The sequence below is a fragment of the Wasmannia auropunctata genome, unplaced genomic scaffold (genome assembly GCF_000956235.1).
Source record: "Wasmannia auropunctata unplaced genomic scaffold, wasmannia.A_1.0 LD335214.1, whole genome shotgun sequence".
NCBI classification, from domain to species: domain Eukaryota; kingdom Metazoa; phylum Arthropoda; class Insecta; order Hymenoptera; family Formicidae; genus Wasmannia; species Wasmannia auropunctata.
Genome location: NW_012027676.1, coordinates 873,878 through 889,367, shown reverse-complemented (window position 1 = coordinate 889,367; position 15,490 = coordinate 873,878). Strand labels below are relative to the sequence as shown.

General features: G+C 43.1%; 1 pseudogene; it reads left to right on the top strand.

Moving 5' to 3' along the window:
• Positions 1 to 476: 476 nt before the first annotated feature.
• Positions 477 to 5,851, top strand: LOC105457513 (annotated as a pseudogene).
• Positions 5,852 to 15,490: the final 9,639 nt, after the last annotated feature.

Below are 15,490 nucleotides of genomic sequence, written 5' to 3'. Positions count from 1 at the left end.
TGGTCGATTTCCTACGACTTAAGGGAGAATTCACATTTTGACAGAAAAGTAGAAAGCAAATAGTCAGATACTGGCTGCGTTCCTCTTAGCGCTTACAGCGCTTATAAGCATCATTTGTCTTTGTTTAATATTTGATAAACAACAAGGATGAAATGATTTTGTGAGCGCTGTAAACAGCTGTAAGCGCCAAACGGAACGCAGCCACTGTCGACAGCGTCGACTACCAGCGCGAGTTCTGATTGGCTTCTGCTTTTCTGTTTTCCGCTTTCCTGTCGAGGTGTGAATTCGCCCTAACACCCTCGCTGCTGCTGACTGCGCAGTCACGGGTTACGCGCAGTTACGCGTTGGGATGGGAGAAAACGACGCGCGCGCGGGTTGGCCGAACGCGCGGTCGGCACGGTGATGGGGGTAGCGACTCGCCACGTGATAGGATCCGCTGCGCGCGAGCGAGGGGATATGCGGCGGATCTATAAATGCCTAGGCTGAACGCTCCAATCAGTGTTCGAGGAGTGTTCGTAGAGATGCGGGAGAGAGCGCGAGCCTGACTTCTGACTGCGGAGTGACTGTTATTTTGTGCGGTTGGATCGGAATAGAGGCGAGAGAGAAGAAACCGACGCGCGCGGATCGACCACGACGGAAAAGGAGGAAGGACGAAGGGTAACGAGAGCACGCGGAATACGAGCATACGGTGCGCCCCGACTCCGAGACACGGTAACGGTGAATTCGCCGTTGTTACACGTTCCTCAGACGGTGGCTCGCCCGCGGCGAGAGGAAGCGTTTCTCGAAGGGTTTCGGCGGAGGAGAACGTGCGAGAAACGCGACGGCGAAGGCGGGCTCGGTCGCAGGGCAGTCCGATTCGATCTGGCAGTGCCGTGAGCGAGAAGGCAAACAAACACAAAGGCCCGTGCGGTCCGCCATCTTGAATAGAGAGAGGAGCCGTTTATTGTCGTGCCGGGGAGCGAGCGGAGCGTGTGCCGCTTTTCCGTATTTCGAAGAGAGTATACAGGCCGCGTAGAAGGGAAGGCGGAAGAAAAGGATACTTGAGCTAAGGTGGCTAACGGTCACCGGATGTGGTCGAATTTGCGGGGAACGCGTACTGGGAGGACAGCGAGAGAAGAGGAGCTCGAGGCGAGGTAGCATCGCGCTAACAGGTCCCCGGGGTGCCCCACCGCACTTATACCACCGCGTCGTCACCGTCGTCGTCCCCACCACCGCTCTGCCCTGGATACCGTGATTATTGCGCAGTTGGAAAAATTGCTAGCCAGGGACGCGGGACGTCGTCCGCGAGAGGCAATTCGCGAACGTTTACCGGTAAGACGCCTTTTTTTTTTCTTTTGTTATTTCCTCGAATTTTTGCCCTCGAGGCCATTTGAGATCGTTCGAAAATGTTGATGAACAATAGAACACGCTAGTGCATTTATCTCCCCCGTTTGTTTCCCGTTGTGCGGAAAAGCGGATATTTTCCCGGATGTTGGAAAGATAAAAAGCTTTTTCAAGAGTCAATTGAAAAAGAACAAAGAAAATACCTATTGTTCACGAGATGTCATAAATGTTTTGTTATGTTGATACATATTCCTTAGGTCTTTATATATTTTGGAGGGTTGCTCGAACGTGGACACTTTAAAATTTCGAAAAAGTTTCATATCTTTTTTATTGTTTCTTGTAAGGATATTACATGTTAACAGTGTATATAAAGCTTTAAACGTTTTTCGGTGTTAATAAATAGAAGAATAACTTTATAAAATTGGGAAAAAGATTACTATTACTAAAATTATTAACACTAAAGTTTAAAAAAAATAAGCCACATTTTTTTTAATATATATAATTTAAATTTCTCTTAAATATTTTGTTTATATATTTCAATCTTTTAAAGAATACACATGTAATGAACATAATGTGTTTATTTTTTAGTTCTCAATGAAAACTCACAATGCTGAGAACTAAACAGTGACTTTTTTTATTACTATCCACAAACAATTCTGTCTTCTAGGAAAGATATTTCACGGTGAAAGTATGATAGAAAGTATACAATTGACTCTTATTGAGCGTTTATTTATTGATCTGAAGCTGATTTGTAATTACAGCCAGAATCTATTTTTAAATATTGCAAATGCGTGCTTTTAAGCATGCTAAAATTTGATCTTTTATGTAATAGGTATTATTGATGTAACACAATGTAACGGTAGAATTTTTGCATAACTAGCTTACATTTGAAAAAGCATCCAAGATTTATTTCTTCCCGTAATAAGATGGAAAAAATGCATAGACTATCGAGGAATTCTGCATCTCTATTGCTTGTAATGTACATGCACATTATAAATTCAAATGGTTCAGTTATAATACAGCTGTATTCTGCAGAACGTGTCGCTTAAATAGAGATAAATGAAATCATGGTATAACGAATTATTTTATTTTTGCACCGTGCAAACAGTGAGCGTTGTAAAATAACCAGTATGTTAATGAGATTTTGTTTTATATCTATGATAAATTCCATCGAAATCTGCTCTCTACATATAGCTTTAGCTTTTTATTTGTGTACATTGTATAATTTCCCGGCATTTTTTTTAAAAAAGATCAATTAAATAAATAAAATAATTTATTAATGGAAAGAGAAAACCTAGAATTTTTAATTTACTGAAGTATTCTTTGCAGTAAATATTTAGTTAGATTTAAGCGTGCCAAATAATGTTATCGCCATTTTCTCCTTTTCAAACAAAGAAAATATCTTCTAATATATTAAAATTTTTTCTAAAAAGAAAATGTATTTTTCACAAAGAAAATGACATTTTTTTTCTTTTTGAACAAAAAGAAATATAAATCAATTTTAAAGATATGGAAAAAATATTGATGTAGGAAAGAAGGAAAGTAAACGTTAGGAATACAAAAGGTCCGTCTGCTTTGTATTGCAGACCGACGAGTTCGCTTAGTGACGAGGAGGTGTAGTGAATCGAAACAGAGAGAAAGAGATAGACAAACATCCGAGCCATGACGAACTCCGCGCCCAAGTTAGACAACGCCAAGGTGGATCGGCAGGCCTCGCCGAAGGTCGGGTATCAACCCCAGCACAACCATCATCACAATCGTTCCAACAGTAAATCATCGCCGTTCCTATACAAGAATGGCCGCCACGCGGTCAGAAACGCTAAAGACGGACGGCAGAGCTGCAGCCCGTACAGCCCGTCGTCCAAGAGCGCGAGGAATTCGCCGCAACAACAACAACAGCAGCAGCAGCAGCACCAACTACATCAAGAACAGCAGCAGCAGCAGCACCAACAACAACAACAACAACAATTACAACAACGTTGCGAGCAGCGCAGTCCGAGCAGCAGCCCGACCAACAACTTTTACGCGGGCGCCAAGTTCTCGGAAACGCCGTCGCCCGCGAGCGTGCCGAAGCCGCCGAGTCGTTGGACGACTAGACTGATGGACTGCCGCCAGTCGGACAGCGCGAGGGAACACACGAGGCAATTGCGCATAGTGCTGAACGTCCAGGCTTGATACCCAAAGACCAACGCATACACCAGCAACGCGCGAGGTGAAAAAAAGCAGCGACCGTCAGCAGCTCCGAGAGTATCAGGTACGATAGGGAATCGTCGTCATTAAAACCATCGGCCAAAAGGACTGCGAGAGTAAGAGGGACGATGTTAAACACGACGATGATATGAGGTTGAATGTGAAGATTATGATATTAGAAGATAATGATTGATGACGATGATAGTGTGACACCGTGTGCGGTCCATATACACACGGGTTTTTCGAGTTTTATCGCGCGAGTGGATACCCGTAATCCGTTCTTTACGCTAAGATACATCCAGCATTACAAACTTTAAAAGCCGTATACAGACTATGCACCGCAGGGGGGTTGACGACGCGGCGCATCGGTGCGTCCCGATGCCGCGATCGATGTGTGCACACGCGAGAGATACATTATATATGTATATATATGCGTTCTGGAACTCCCATCACGCGCCATCATTGTGACAAAAATGTAAGTGATACTGTATTTTAGATTATCGTATACCGCTAAACTTACAAAAAAGGAACACACAAGGAGAGCCCCACATACATACATATATATATTATCTGTATAACATCCGACACGTATATATACACACATACACAGAGAGGGAGAGAGATAGAGTGACATCCTCGTCTCTGACGAGACGACAAGCGCGGACGAGCGAAGTTACGCTTCGCGATTTTGTCAAACGATGAACTTCAATATCGACGCGTTGAAGTAAAAAAAAAAAAGGAAGAACAAGCGTCCGATAATTTCTCGCGATCGATTTCTCTTTCCAAAGTGACTCTCGGAAGCTCGCGCTTCATGCCGTTCCCGCGACACCCCCGGTGTTCGAATACGCGTTTTTATTATTCCCCTCGTGCTCTCTAATCGTCGGCACATTAGAGACAAAACGGCGACGCGGTACGCAATCTGCCGATTCGTAGGACAGAGAGATGCTGGACAAGTAGCAATTTGTTTAAATAGCCGCCCGACTAATGATCGTTATCAGTATACTTCTTTATTAACAGTTTCTTTCGCGAGCTCTTTATCATTTTGGTATTACGGATTGTAAAGAGAGACACGGCTTCGTATAGGAGATTTATTTCAGGCAGCTTTTTTTTTTAATTTCCGTTTACTTTTCTTTCATTTTTTTTTTGTTGGGAATATTTTTATTTTCTTGCTATTCTACTACTCTCTGCTTATTCGTTACTCTTTACATGAGATAAGTGTATAAGGTGTAAGTTTTGAGTTTTTCAGTGCGTGTTACGCGAGTGGGTTGATTGAACGTGACATGACAAGAAGGAAAAGGGGATCGGGAGAAATCCTCGTGAATGAGGGGCGCGGATTGAATGGATGCTTCGCGGATACGTCACGACGATTATCACGATATACTCATCGTGACGTTGATGAAAAATTTACATTTCGATCACACCTCTCACGTGCTCTCGATTTTCGGCATGTTTCGACAAAATTACCAATTGCATGTAATGTAAATTTAAGATTTATTTTTACGATAGAGAAAGAGGAAGCAGGTGAAAGGCAGAGAGATTAGATAGAGAGAGAGTGGAGATTCGGCAGGTTTGTCCGTTGTAAACGGAATGATCACAACTTCTAATCTCGATTCAACAACAGTTTCGATCCACGTTCATTGATTGACGCGATAACTGTTGTTACGTTTGACAAATTCAAGTATTAATGTATTTCCAATGCTCCATTTTGACGCGGATATCGAGGACGAAGATTTTTATGAGGGAAGAGAACACATTAGCGTCGCGATTGTCCTGATTAACTAACGCCGGATCAGCGATTGTCTCCCTTCTCAGAACGCAATCGTAGCCGTAACGGAGAGACGAAGTGACGACAATTGATGGGCAATATACGCGATTGCGTCCCTGAAGGGAAGGGGGGAGCACCAGAGATTAACAAGTAGCTTAAAATCAGGAACAGCAGTTAACGATAAACGGACGTTAACTCTCGACCCGTCCTTGAAGAGTAGTCCTTCATGCGAGTTTCTGGAGATCTTTGTGTTTTTTTTTTCCTGTGCTAACAGATATAGGAAGAAGGGTGGTCTGAACTTTTTCATGGTTTACAATGCTTTACGGGCGCAATTGTCATATCAAACTCGCACCACTTCTATCTATATACTAGACACAGTAAATGAACTTAATATATTAATATGGTAACGATAACAATAATATTTAAGGGTAAATAAATAACAATGATAGTTAGTAAGCTAAGGCCTTAACGATATATAACAGCGTGGAGAATACGATCGATTTGACATTGCACAATCAAATCGATAGTGTAGTTTCAGTAAGTTTAGATTTTTCTTCTAAATTCGTGTGTTATCTTTCTTCGTTTTTTTTTCCTTTGCAAGCAAAATTATTTCAAGCCACAGACTGAGCAAAATTCTTTGACATAGTATTTTAATTGACGTTTATTTTTCTTTTAAGTTTCTTGATAACTTGCAATAATCCCTTTTGCAACACATCTACGTCCACTTTCCTCCTCTTACGTCAATTGCTTTCTTTGATTAGGCGATTAGTCTTAGGTAAGGACGAATTTGTGCGAGACGGGGAGGGTGAATGTGTGGGATGAGCGTGAATGAGTAGAAAAAAAACGCAAAATCGACAGAGAGAAAGAGAGAGACCGATATCAAAACGCGCGATTTCAATTTTTTTTTTTTTCGATTGCTCGCTCCGTATCTATAGCTTTGTAAGATGAATCCTCGAACGGTATCTATTGCAGTCAAAACACAGGCACACACGGTCGTGCGTTGAGATAACGATTGGCTGATTTGAACTATGACGTCGAAAATTCGTCGAAGGTATTAGATACGTTCTGTCACGGACAAAGAGAAAGAGACGGATGCTTGTCGGATGCAAACTCAAACGTGCGCGAGACGTTCCCTTTCTTTTTTTTTCCATCCTTCTCGGCGTCGTGCGCGACCGGGCTCGAGAGAGAGGAGATCGATAATCCCGGGATAAACACGCGCGAAGGAGAGAGAGAGAGAGAGAGAGAGAGAGAGAGAGAGAGAGAGAGAGAGAGAGAGAGTGAGTGAGTGAGTGAGTTTGGCTCGTTTTTCGTTCGCAATTTGACGTACGTGCGCCGAAGAATCGTCATAGCCAGAAGATTTGATGTTCTTTTTTTTTTAATACGATCGATATGTACGCACTTTCACATTCGAAATTCCATTTTGTGCTCGCCGTTCGCGGCGATAGCGAAATCTGTGCACGTGTCCTGGACACGAGGATCGGTGATGGAGAGAACGAGATGATCGCGCCGGAATTTAATTTTACGTGACGGTACAAGGAGCTGAAGAAACGATTAAATTTGCTGAGTAGGATGAGTGCAAATTCGTTTTGCATTATCTTTCTTTTTTATTTGTCGATTTTTGTTCCTTATTATTCTTCCGCGGGTTGGGCAACAACACTCGAGACAGTACGGATTAACGTCTTGGGGGGTCCCAGGATATTACTTCAGTGTTGTCCCATGTGTTGTTGATGAACTTGTGCTCGTATCCGAAACCGCCTTTGGAAATCGTTAAACTCTGAGGACAATGGACGAAATATTAGGAACAGAAATAAATATAAGAACTTCAATCTATTAGAAATCGTGTATTGTGGATTTTTGATAGATTGAAATTCTTATATTTATTGTTGTTCCTCCATTGTATTCATTGTGCTCGGCCTTAGGGTCATCAATCTTATTCTAACGTAAATCTCTAAGAAGGCGGTTTCGAAGTGACACTAGAAAGAGAACCCAAGATATTTTAAATGAGATGTTTTAAAACTTGTATATACTACACATATCTCTGAATTGGACAGAATTTGACGGACTAATTTTTATCGAAGTTGTCAAATCGAAAACTAATCTCTAATACGTAAATTAATCGTACGTTAATCTAATACGTACATTTTCTCGATCAGATTGGATCGATCCTAATAACGTATCCGAGTATGCACTTATTTGCACGGCTTCCGATTCAATTTGCGACAGACGAAATCAGCTCCTTGTAACCGTACAGAACCACTCTATATCGCGTTATTTGTAAATATTTGCCTCTTGAAATTTTGCATTGTTTTTTGCATCGCATTATTTTAAACGATGCTATATTCGTGACATATTTTTTTTTAAGCATTTATTTCTTTATATGTTGATTGTTGCTTTTTGTAGGCGCTTTTCATTGTCGCTTCTCGTATACAATTCTCGCAAACAATAGCGATTGTAAGGCCGGCGAGTCGGCTTTACAAAGATCTCGATCGTTTTCTGTGAACGATTTCGAAAGGTGACGTCTCGCGGTATCGCAATCTGTTTCGATCGTGAGTCTTCGAGCCAGTCAAGTCACGATAGCTAAGTCAACGCGCGATTGAAAAAGCGGAGACTTTCGGTCTTGACGGTATTCAGGGCGGGTTTAGGGCCGGGATGAATCTCGTCGCGGTCTCTTATAATTCGCGATAGTAGGTCCTTGGGGAGGCGAGTAGAAGACGAATTAAACACTGCCGTCCGGTGAAGGGAAGAGAGAGACAGATATGGAGCACAGAGTGGAAACGTGTGTATCTCTGTCGTCGCGCCGGTGAGCCAACGCGATCCCGGAGTAACCAAACGTGTGTAAATATCAACTTACTGCGTGAAAATTCGTCGCTACGATTGTAAAAGGGAGGCGAAGAAAAGGAGTATCCTCTCCCTGTGAAGTTCGATCGCGAAGTACATAAAAACAGGACGTTTTCGTTCTGTTTCTCGCCCCCGAGATTCTATAGGAGCGCGAAGCTCTCAAACACAATCGTGCGAAGAGGGCAACGTGTAATCGGGATTTTCGGGAGGGCGGTTTCGATGGGCGCCAGGCTCGATTTTTTTTTCCTCGTCGATCTTTTTACGGCGCGAACGTACTAACCGGCAGAAAAGAATACGCGAAAGACGAGCGAGGGAGAGACAGACAGGGATGAGATGAGGAGGAGGGGAGAGAGAGGCCACAAATGATAGAGAATCAATCGTTTAACGAAGAGTCGATGGGAAATTTAGCTGTGATGATGACTCATTCATAGAAACTTTTAATTGATAACGCTAATCGATATAAAGTACATATATCTATATACATATATATGTATACCCACACGCGTACGCGCGCATATATTATATATATATACATTATATAAGATTTAAGAAAAAAAAACCATAGAGAAAACTGCAAAGTAGTCTAGGTACGATAAGTATGAAGGTAATGTTTATTAGTGCTAAAGAGAAGACATTGCGATAGATAAAAAGCGAGCGAAAAGGGCAGGGAGGCGGGGGGGGGGAGAGAAACGAATTTTTTTTCTTCTCTCTCGTTCTTCCTCTCTCCCATGAGAGAAAAAGAAAGGAGGATACAATATCCGTATTCTTCACGCTTTAATATTAATAAACGTAAATTTTTGGGACGGTTCGATAGCGCTGTCGACATAAACCGCGTCCGAACGTACACCAGACGTCGGCTCACGCTTTCGCATGCGTGCAGCAGACTCTGAGGTTGTCAAGCGTTCAGAGAGCAAGCTCTCCGAATACTTGATTTAAACTTTTCCGGAACTAGACTTGATCCGCTTTGTAGTCTCGGCGCTTCGTTTCTGAACCGAGGGATCGGTTATCCCCAATGAGTGCGTTCTCGGAGTGTCTCGATGTGTTCTCTTCAGAGAACACCTCTGTTTTATTTCTGCGGAAAAGAAAGGGAAAAAAATCCGGCGGAAAGAAAAACGATCGTCGTGCGTGATCCTTGACGAAAGCCTTCCCCCTACCCCCCCGAGTCAGAAGCGCGGAGATCGGGTGAAGTCACGATTTTCTTTCGCGTACGAAGAAAGACCGGAGATGCATTCCGTTTCACGATGCATGAAGTATCATTTTATCCTTGTTTACTGAATGTTAAACAGGGATAAAATAAAGCATCATGCACGGAAACGGAACGTACATACCTCCGGTCTTTCTTCGTACGCGAAAAGAAAATCGTGACTTCGCCCGATCTCCGCGCTTCTAACTCGGGGAGGTGGGGGCACGCGTGGATGACCCATTTATCGATCAACATTCAATTGTGATGCAACATATAAAATCGCAACAGAGCTTTGGGCTTAACTAAAGGGGGAAGGACTTTCCGAGGGTCGACAATATCGCGAGGGCAAGCGGATAGAGTCAGCCTCATAACGGAGATTCGCGAACGTGTTCGCGCTATACCGATGACGCGACGAGACCGATCGTGCGGTCCGGATGTTCCCATCGGGCGCTCTCGATCCGTGACATATTTCCCCCGCGACATTTCTTCAACGAACGGCGTTCGCTACGCCATTGCCGGCACGGATCTTTTGAGCTGAGGGTCCCAGGCGCAAAGTCGAGGAGACCAACGAAATTTTCAATCGCTTCGTAATCTCCCAGACAAGCTCGCAATATTTTTTTCGTGGCAATATACAAGATAATCCTTATTTATAAGAATCAGATTCCGTTCTCACATGATTGATGCATATACTGGCTAGTCATTTTTTTTTTTCGCTAATTATTTTTCTCGACAAAGACACGAAATTACTATAACGGACTTGAGAATTTTTAACGGTGAATTTTCTATTCTATTTCGCGGTGAATCCAAAATCGCAGCACATTCGCCGTTCAAATAAAAACAGCTGTGCATGTATGTGTGCATATATCACGCTATATATATCTTCGCTGTTTTCACGCTGTTTTCACGAAAATAATTACCAATTCCGATTGATGATAGCTACATCTTATCGCTCGCTCGTATTCTATTGGGATGCCATTAAAGAATTAAGTAATACTACATTTCGTTTAATACTTTCGGTCACGGTGGAGCAAGCGGTAGTAGTTAATAGTGAGACGGGAGGAAAGACGCTGAAAATACACGATGCTTCTTACAGACTTTTCAAAAACTTTTCCGTACAAATACTTCTTATACAAAAGTATGCAGATCTTAAGATAAAGGAGAGTCGCTTTGGAACTTTCACGAATATCCGTCGATACGGAGTTGATATAATTTTAATTTTAAATTAGGCTCCTTCGTGGACTCTCTGGAGGAAACTTGTTTCCTCTTCGAGCAAACATCGAGGTGTTTGAAAATGAACGGGTTTAACTCTCGATGACCCTTCGCGGATTAAGACGTAGTACAGCTTTTTAGCAAATAACGTTTTCACACATAGGAAAGAATAAAGTCGCCTTTTTTAACGTATCTTTTATCTATTTAGCGGAGCGTATACGTTATTTTAAGAAAAATTTTGCTGGACACGAGGACGAACAATTAGCATTGCGTGGAGTGAAAGTAATTTTTTTTCTAATTCGTTTAGCATTGTCAGCGAAAGAATAATTTCTTTTTTTTTTTACACGAAAAGTGGAACGAACAGATCGTTTGTCACAACGATACCGAATTCATTCTCGTTTATCATCGAAAGCTACACGCAGAAATCTCGAGGTAACTTTGGAAAAACTTAGCGAATCTCTGCCGTCGGAGGAGAGAGAGAGAGAGAGAGAGAGAGAGAGAGAGCGAGCAATGCGGATTACTTGAGCACAAGAGCGAAGATATTGAAGCTCATCGTGAACGAAACTAACTACCGTGTTCCGAATCAAAGAGTCGCCGCGGTGTCTCGCAATCGCGCCTCGCCGTGGTTTTCCGCTTCTCGTCAAACGGACGGAAGGGAAATCCCCGGAGTGGCGCGACAATCCGCGCGAGAGAGATCTGGAAAACCAAATCCTTCCGTCGCTGTACAAGACTCGCGTACACGCTCACGTCTTATCATACCGAGCACAGGGAACACAAAACACACAGCCACACATGAGAAAGAACACTGTGTCTATTAATTAAATAAGCCTTAAATTTAGGATTAAGTTGAGGAGATTTGACAGAGCGAAACGAAGGAGAAGAGGACAGAAAGGGAGAAAGAGGGATAGGAAAGAGAGGGAGAGGAAAAAGAAAGAGAATGAAAGAGAGCATTGTTTATACATACCGAAGCACTCATGGTCCAACGTTTTACGTGTACGATCCCGCAGCTTTCAAAAACAGGCGAAAAACGGCGCGAAATTCCCGTTTTTCTTTTTTCTCCGCGATCGGTACTCGATCGATTCATTCCTCGACGATGATACGCGACAGCATATTGTGTTACATTCCTTCGATCTTCTTTTTCTTCTCTCCGCAAAATTCTTGCCATTCTCGCGTTTCGATTGCTAAATTACGCCCGTGCCTCTTTTCGCATCGCTCACCGTCTTGCCGGACGTTAAAAATCTCCTTTCCTTTGTTTTTAATTAGTTTTTAAGCTTCGTTGTTACGGAGAACAATTGAAAAAAAAAAGAAAAACATAATTCGAGGCACAAAAACTTTGATCTCAATCGTTTTCCGCGAGCCTTTCGCGGACGCGATTCAGGGTCGCGTAAGCGGCGGCGCGGCGCATCTCCGCAGCATCCGGGATCACGCCGCGGGGAGGAGCGCGCCGTCGCGGGCGCACGCGGGAGAGAGATCGAGCTAAAAATGTCGCGCGCGGAACGTCACACGAGACGTTGAATTGCGAACTCTGGCTGGCGTCTCCGACACGTTCGTTCTTGAAACCCGCCAGGCGGGTTTTCGGACCGATCGCACGTCGTCATCGGGACGCCGCGAAATTCTTCGCGTCGCACACGATCTCTCGCCCGCGTCCCTCGCGGCGGGTTCCCGGACTCGCGCCGCGGTCGTCTCCGCCCCGCGCTTACGCGCGCCCATGCGTCAAAGCCGGTGAATTAGAAATCGTTCGATTAATTGAAAAGACATCTCGAGGGGCTACAGATAATTCGTTTATAAACGATTGTCGACACACATTCGTGGCGGGAGGGAGGAGATCTTCGCCGCTTGCCAGAGCGTATCTCGCGACCTCCAGGGACGCGGGAGATCGACGGGTGGGCTGACCCCCGTCGACGTGACAATATATACATACATATATACATATATTCTTTTTCATCTTTCCTCCCGCCGCCGTGTGTGAACGCGGTAAAAAAAAAACGCGGCCGCGCGACGCGACGGTGCGAAAGACACGTCGGGGGAATCGATGAATTTTACGCGGTTACACGCCTCGCGAGAGAGGGGAAGATCGCGTCTCCTCGAAGAACGTGGAAGAGACGATGCTCCCCGTAGCTCGCACCGTGGCGAACGCGCCGCCGGAAGCGAGGAGAATTGTCCGCCAGCGCGGCGAGAGAAACGCATTGACTATTTGAGCGAATCGAGACCATGTACCTTGATATATATATTATATATATACACATATATATAGTTTAGTATATTTGGACAATGAATGTGTATATGCGTGAGTGTGTGATGAGTGCGAGAATGCATGTGTGCCAAAAGAAGCTGGAGTGAACGAGTGAAAGAGAGAGACAGAGAGAATGAGAATGAAAAGGAATACAAGAAATATATATAAACATATATACATACATACAGAAGAAGAGAATGCGTGTGTACGAGCAAAAGAGCTTCCTTTTCCAAGGACACGTTTTTCCTGTTGCAATCCGTCGTTTTATAAATCGATCATTGATAATATTATTCAGAAGCGAAGGACAACACGTATATTGTCAAATATAATACTTCAACGCTTCACCAATCGCGTTCGGCTCGCATTGGCCTTTGTTTGTCTCTTGACAGACAAAGTTCCAGGTTTACGGAAACAGTTAATGATGGTCGCTTGGGAGAAAAAAAATAGCACGTGGATCCGTTCGGCGGATCCCGCGGAAAAACGTGTTGCCTTGGTTCAGAATTGATTTCGCACGCGCGTCCACGAAATTCGTGAATGTAGGACATTCGTCCGATCGTCGATACAAGTAGCGCGGGCAAAACGGCGCGTATGTGAAAGCAACTTTCCCTTATTTGGTAAATAAGTGCGTAGGAGATTCTCCTTTTCCTCTTGTAATTTCTCGACGCAGGGGGGAGATCTATCTGCGTGTTGGGATATCCGATCGTTGATAGAGAGAAATTTCGGTGCCGCGATTAATCGCGTATCGTCAGTAAGGAGAAGGAAGGCGCTGTCTCGAATTGTCTAAAACGAAGAATCGTCCGTTAACCCGCGGATGTTTCTCCGCTTGTAAAAAAAATTGTATAACAATCGATAAACGGAAAATCATTGAATTGTCGAGACTTAAAAAATATGTATGTAACTTTCAAGTCACAGCTTTAAAGAGAGTCGTAGCTTTAAAACAGTTAAAGATTCGAACTCACAATGGTTACAATCTACGGCAAGTATTTTACTTTTTAAGAAGACGATCATATTACAATCGGCCAAAGATTTTTCCTTTGTCATTATTTTACATCGAGTGTGTAAAATAATGCGTCGGTAAATCGGCTTTTTTTTATCACTTGCTGAAGGTTGACATCATTTATTGAGATTGTTCTAAAAGGCTATTGCTGTCAAACATGCGATAAAAAATTATCAGTATTACGGAGGATACACTTCATGAAAAATGTATATTTATTTATAGAGATTTATATTTATCTATGGAAATTTATATTTAAAATGTCCATAAAAAGCAATGTCGATTTTACGTTCGTATTTATCGTACACAATAAAAAAAAGTATGATAAATATATTTCTAAAATATATTTAGAAAATATTTGAAATATATTTTCGGTTCCTCAAAATTAAATCGGCAATGCCATTGCGATGTTTCGTAGAATTTTGCGACGAGAGACAAAGAGATTATCTTTTTCTGCGCACGTGTCCTTCCCCGCCCCCCGTTCGAGTACCCCCCATTTCTTCGCGTCCGATTTTCCTTATACGTTCGTCCGTAAATTTACACTTGGTACTGAGCATTGTTTCTCGAAACTCTGGTCTGCTTTAATGGAACAATGATGTGTAGATACGTTATCGCAAAAATGAGAAAGAGAGAAAGAAAGAAAGAGGAAAAGATAATGAGTGCGGTATCAACGCGAGTCGTTTCTCTTGAAAGCGCGAGTGCAACCTCGATAAACTGTGTGAATATAAATAAATGAGACGCGAGAACACAAATTGTGACATATGTTTTATTTCAAAGAGACTCGATCGCGCTCTCGAGGCAAACGGCTCGCGTGCGTGCGTGCGTGTGTGCGTGCGACTGCGTTTATTTTGTATTCGCGAAAATGTAAACGGTCGAGATGCAACGACAATCCAGACGTGCGATCTCGGAAAACAGCGTTGTACAATTAAGATTGTTGATAAGTGCGATCGCACGAATTGGCAAGAGTCTCGCCGGAGGAACTTACGCGAGGCGAGATTTCCTTTTCTTTTTTCATCGCGAATATGTATGAAAGAAGAGAGAGAAAGGGAAGTGAGTGAGTGAGTGAAAGAGAGAGAAAGATAGATAAAAGAACTGCGAATCTAATAGAGGAAGTTAATAATAGTTGTAAGAATATCGAGTCGCGATCTCTGTGATGATGATAACAACGTTGAGAATGACAATGACGACGATTTTTCCTCCCTCCGTGTCCCTCGTGACAGTTACTGTCGCTGGGCACGACGAGATGCAATTAACCGTCGAGGTTTCTAGAGTACATAAGACATAGATGATAACGACCGTAATCTATTATGTAGTATCGTAAAAGAAAAACAAAAAGCTAATACTTAAGGTTCTGACTGGAGCGTTAATAGGCATTATATATTATATATATATGTCACGATTAAGAATTTAATTGTTTACAAGAAGGGAGCGCGTCGGTCAACGATGAGATGGAGATAGTAATATAGACGATGAGATACATTTAAATAATTGTAAATAAGCAAATAAAAAAACGCGTAGGGGGGGGGTCGAGGGCGAATGCCCTCGAAAACAGGCAGAGAAGAGGGAGAGAATTATTTTGCTACGCGAGAAGAGGGGAAGACTTCCGAAAGAGAGATAGAGAGTTCTGCGGTTCAACATTGGCGACCCGTTCGAGCGATTCGTCAGATCCAAGCGTCAACAAACGGCCGATTTCGCAAACGCGAGATTAATATCGCGAGCGTGGAAGAGAGCGAAGAAGAAAGAAGACTGAAGAGA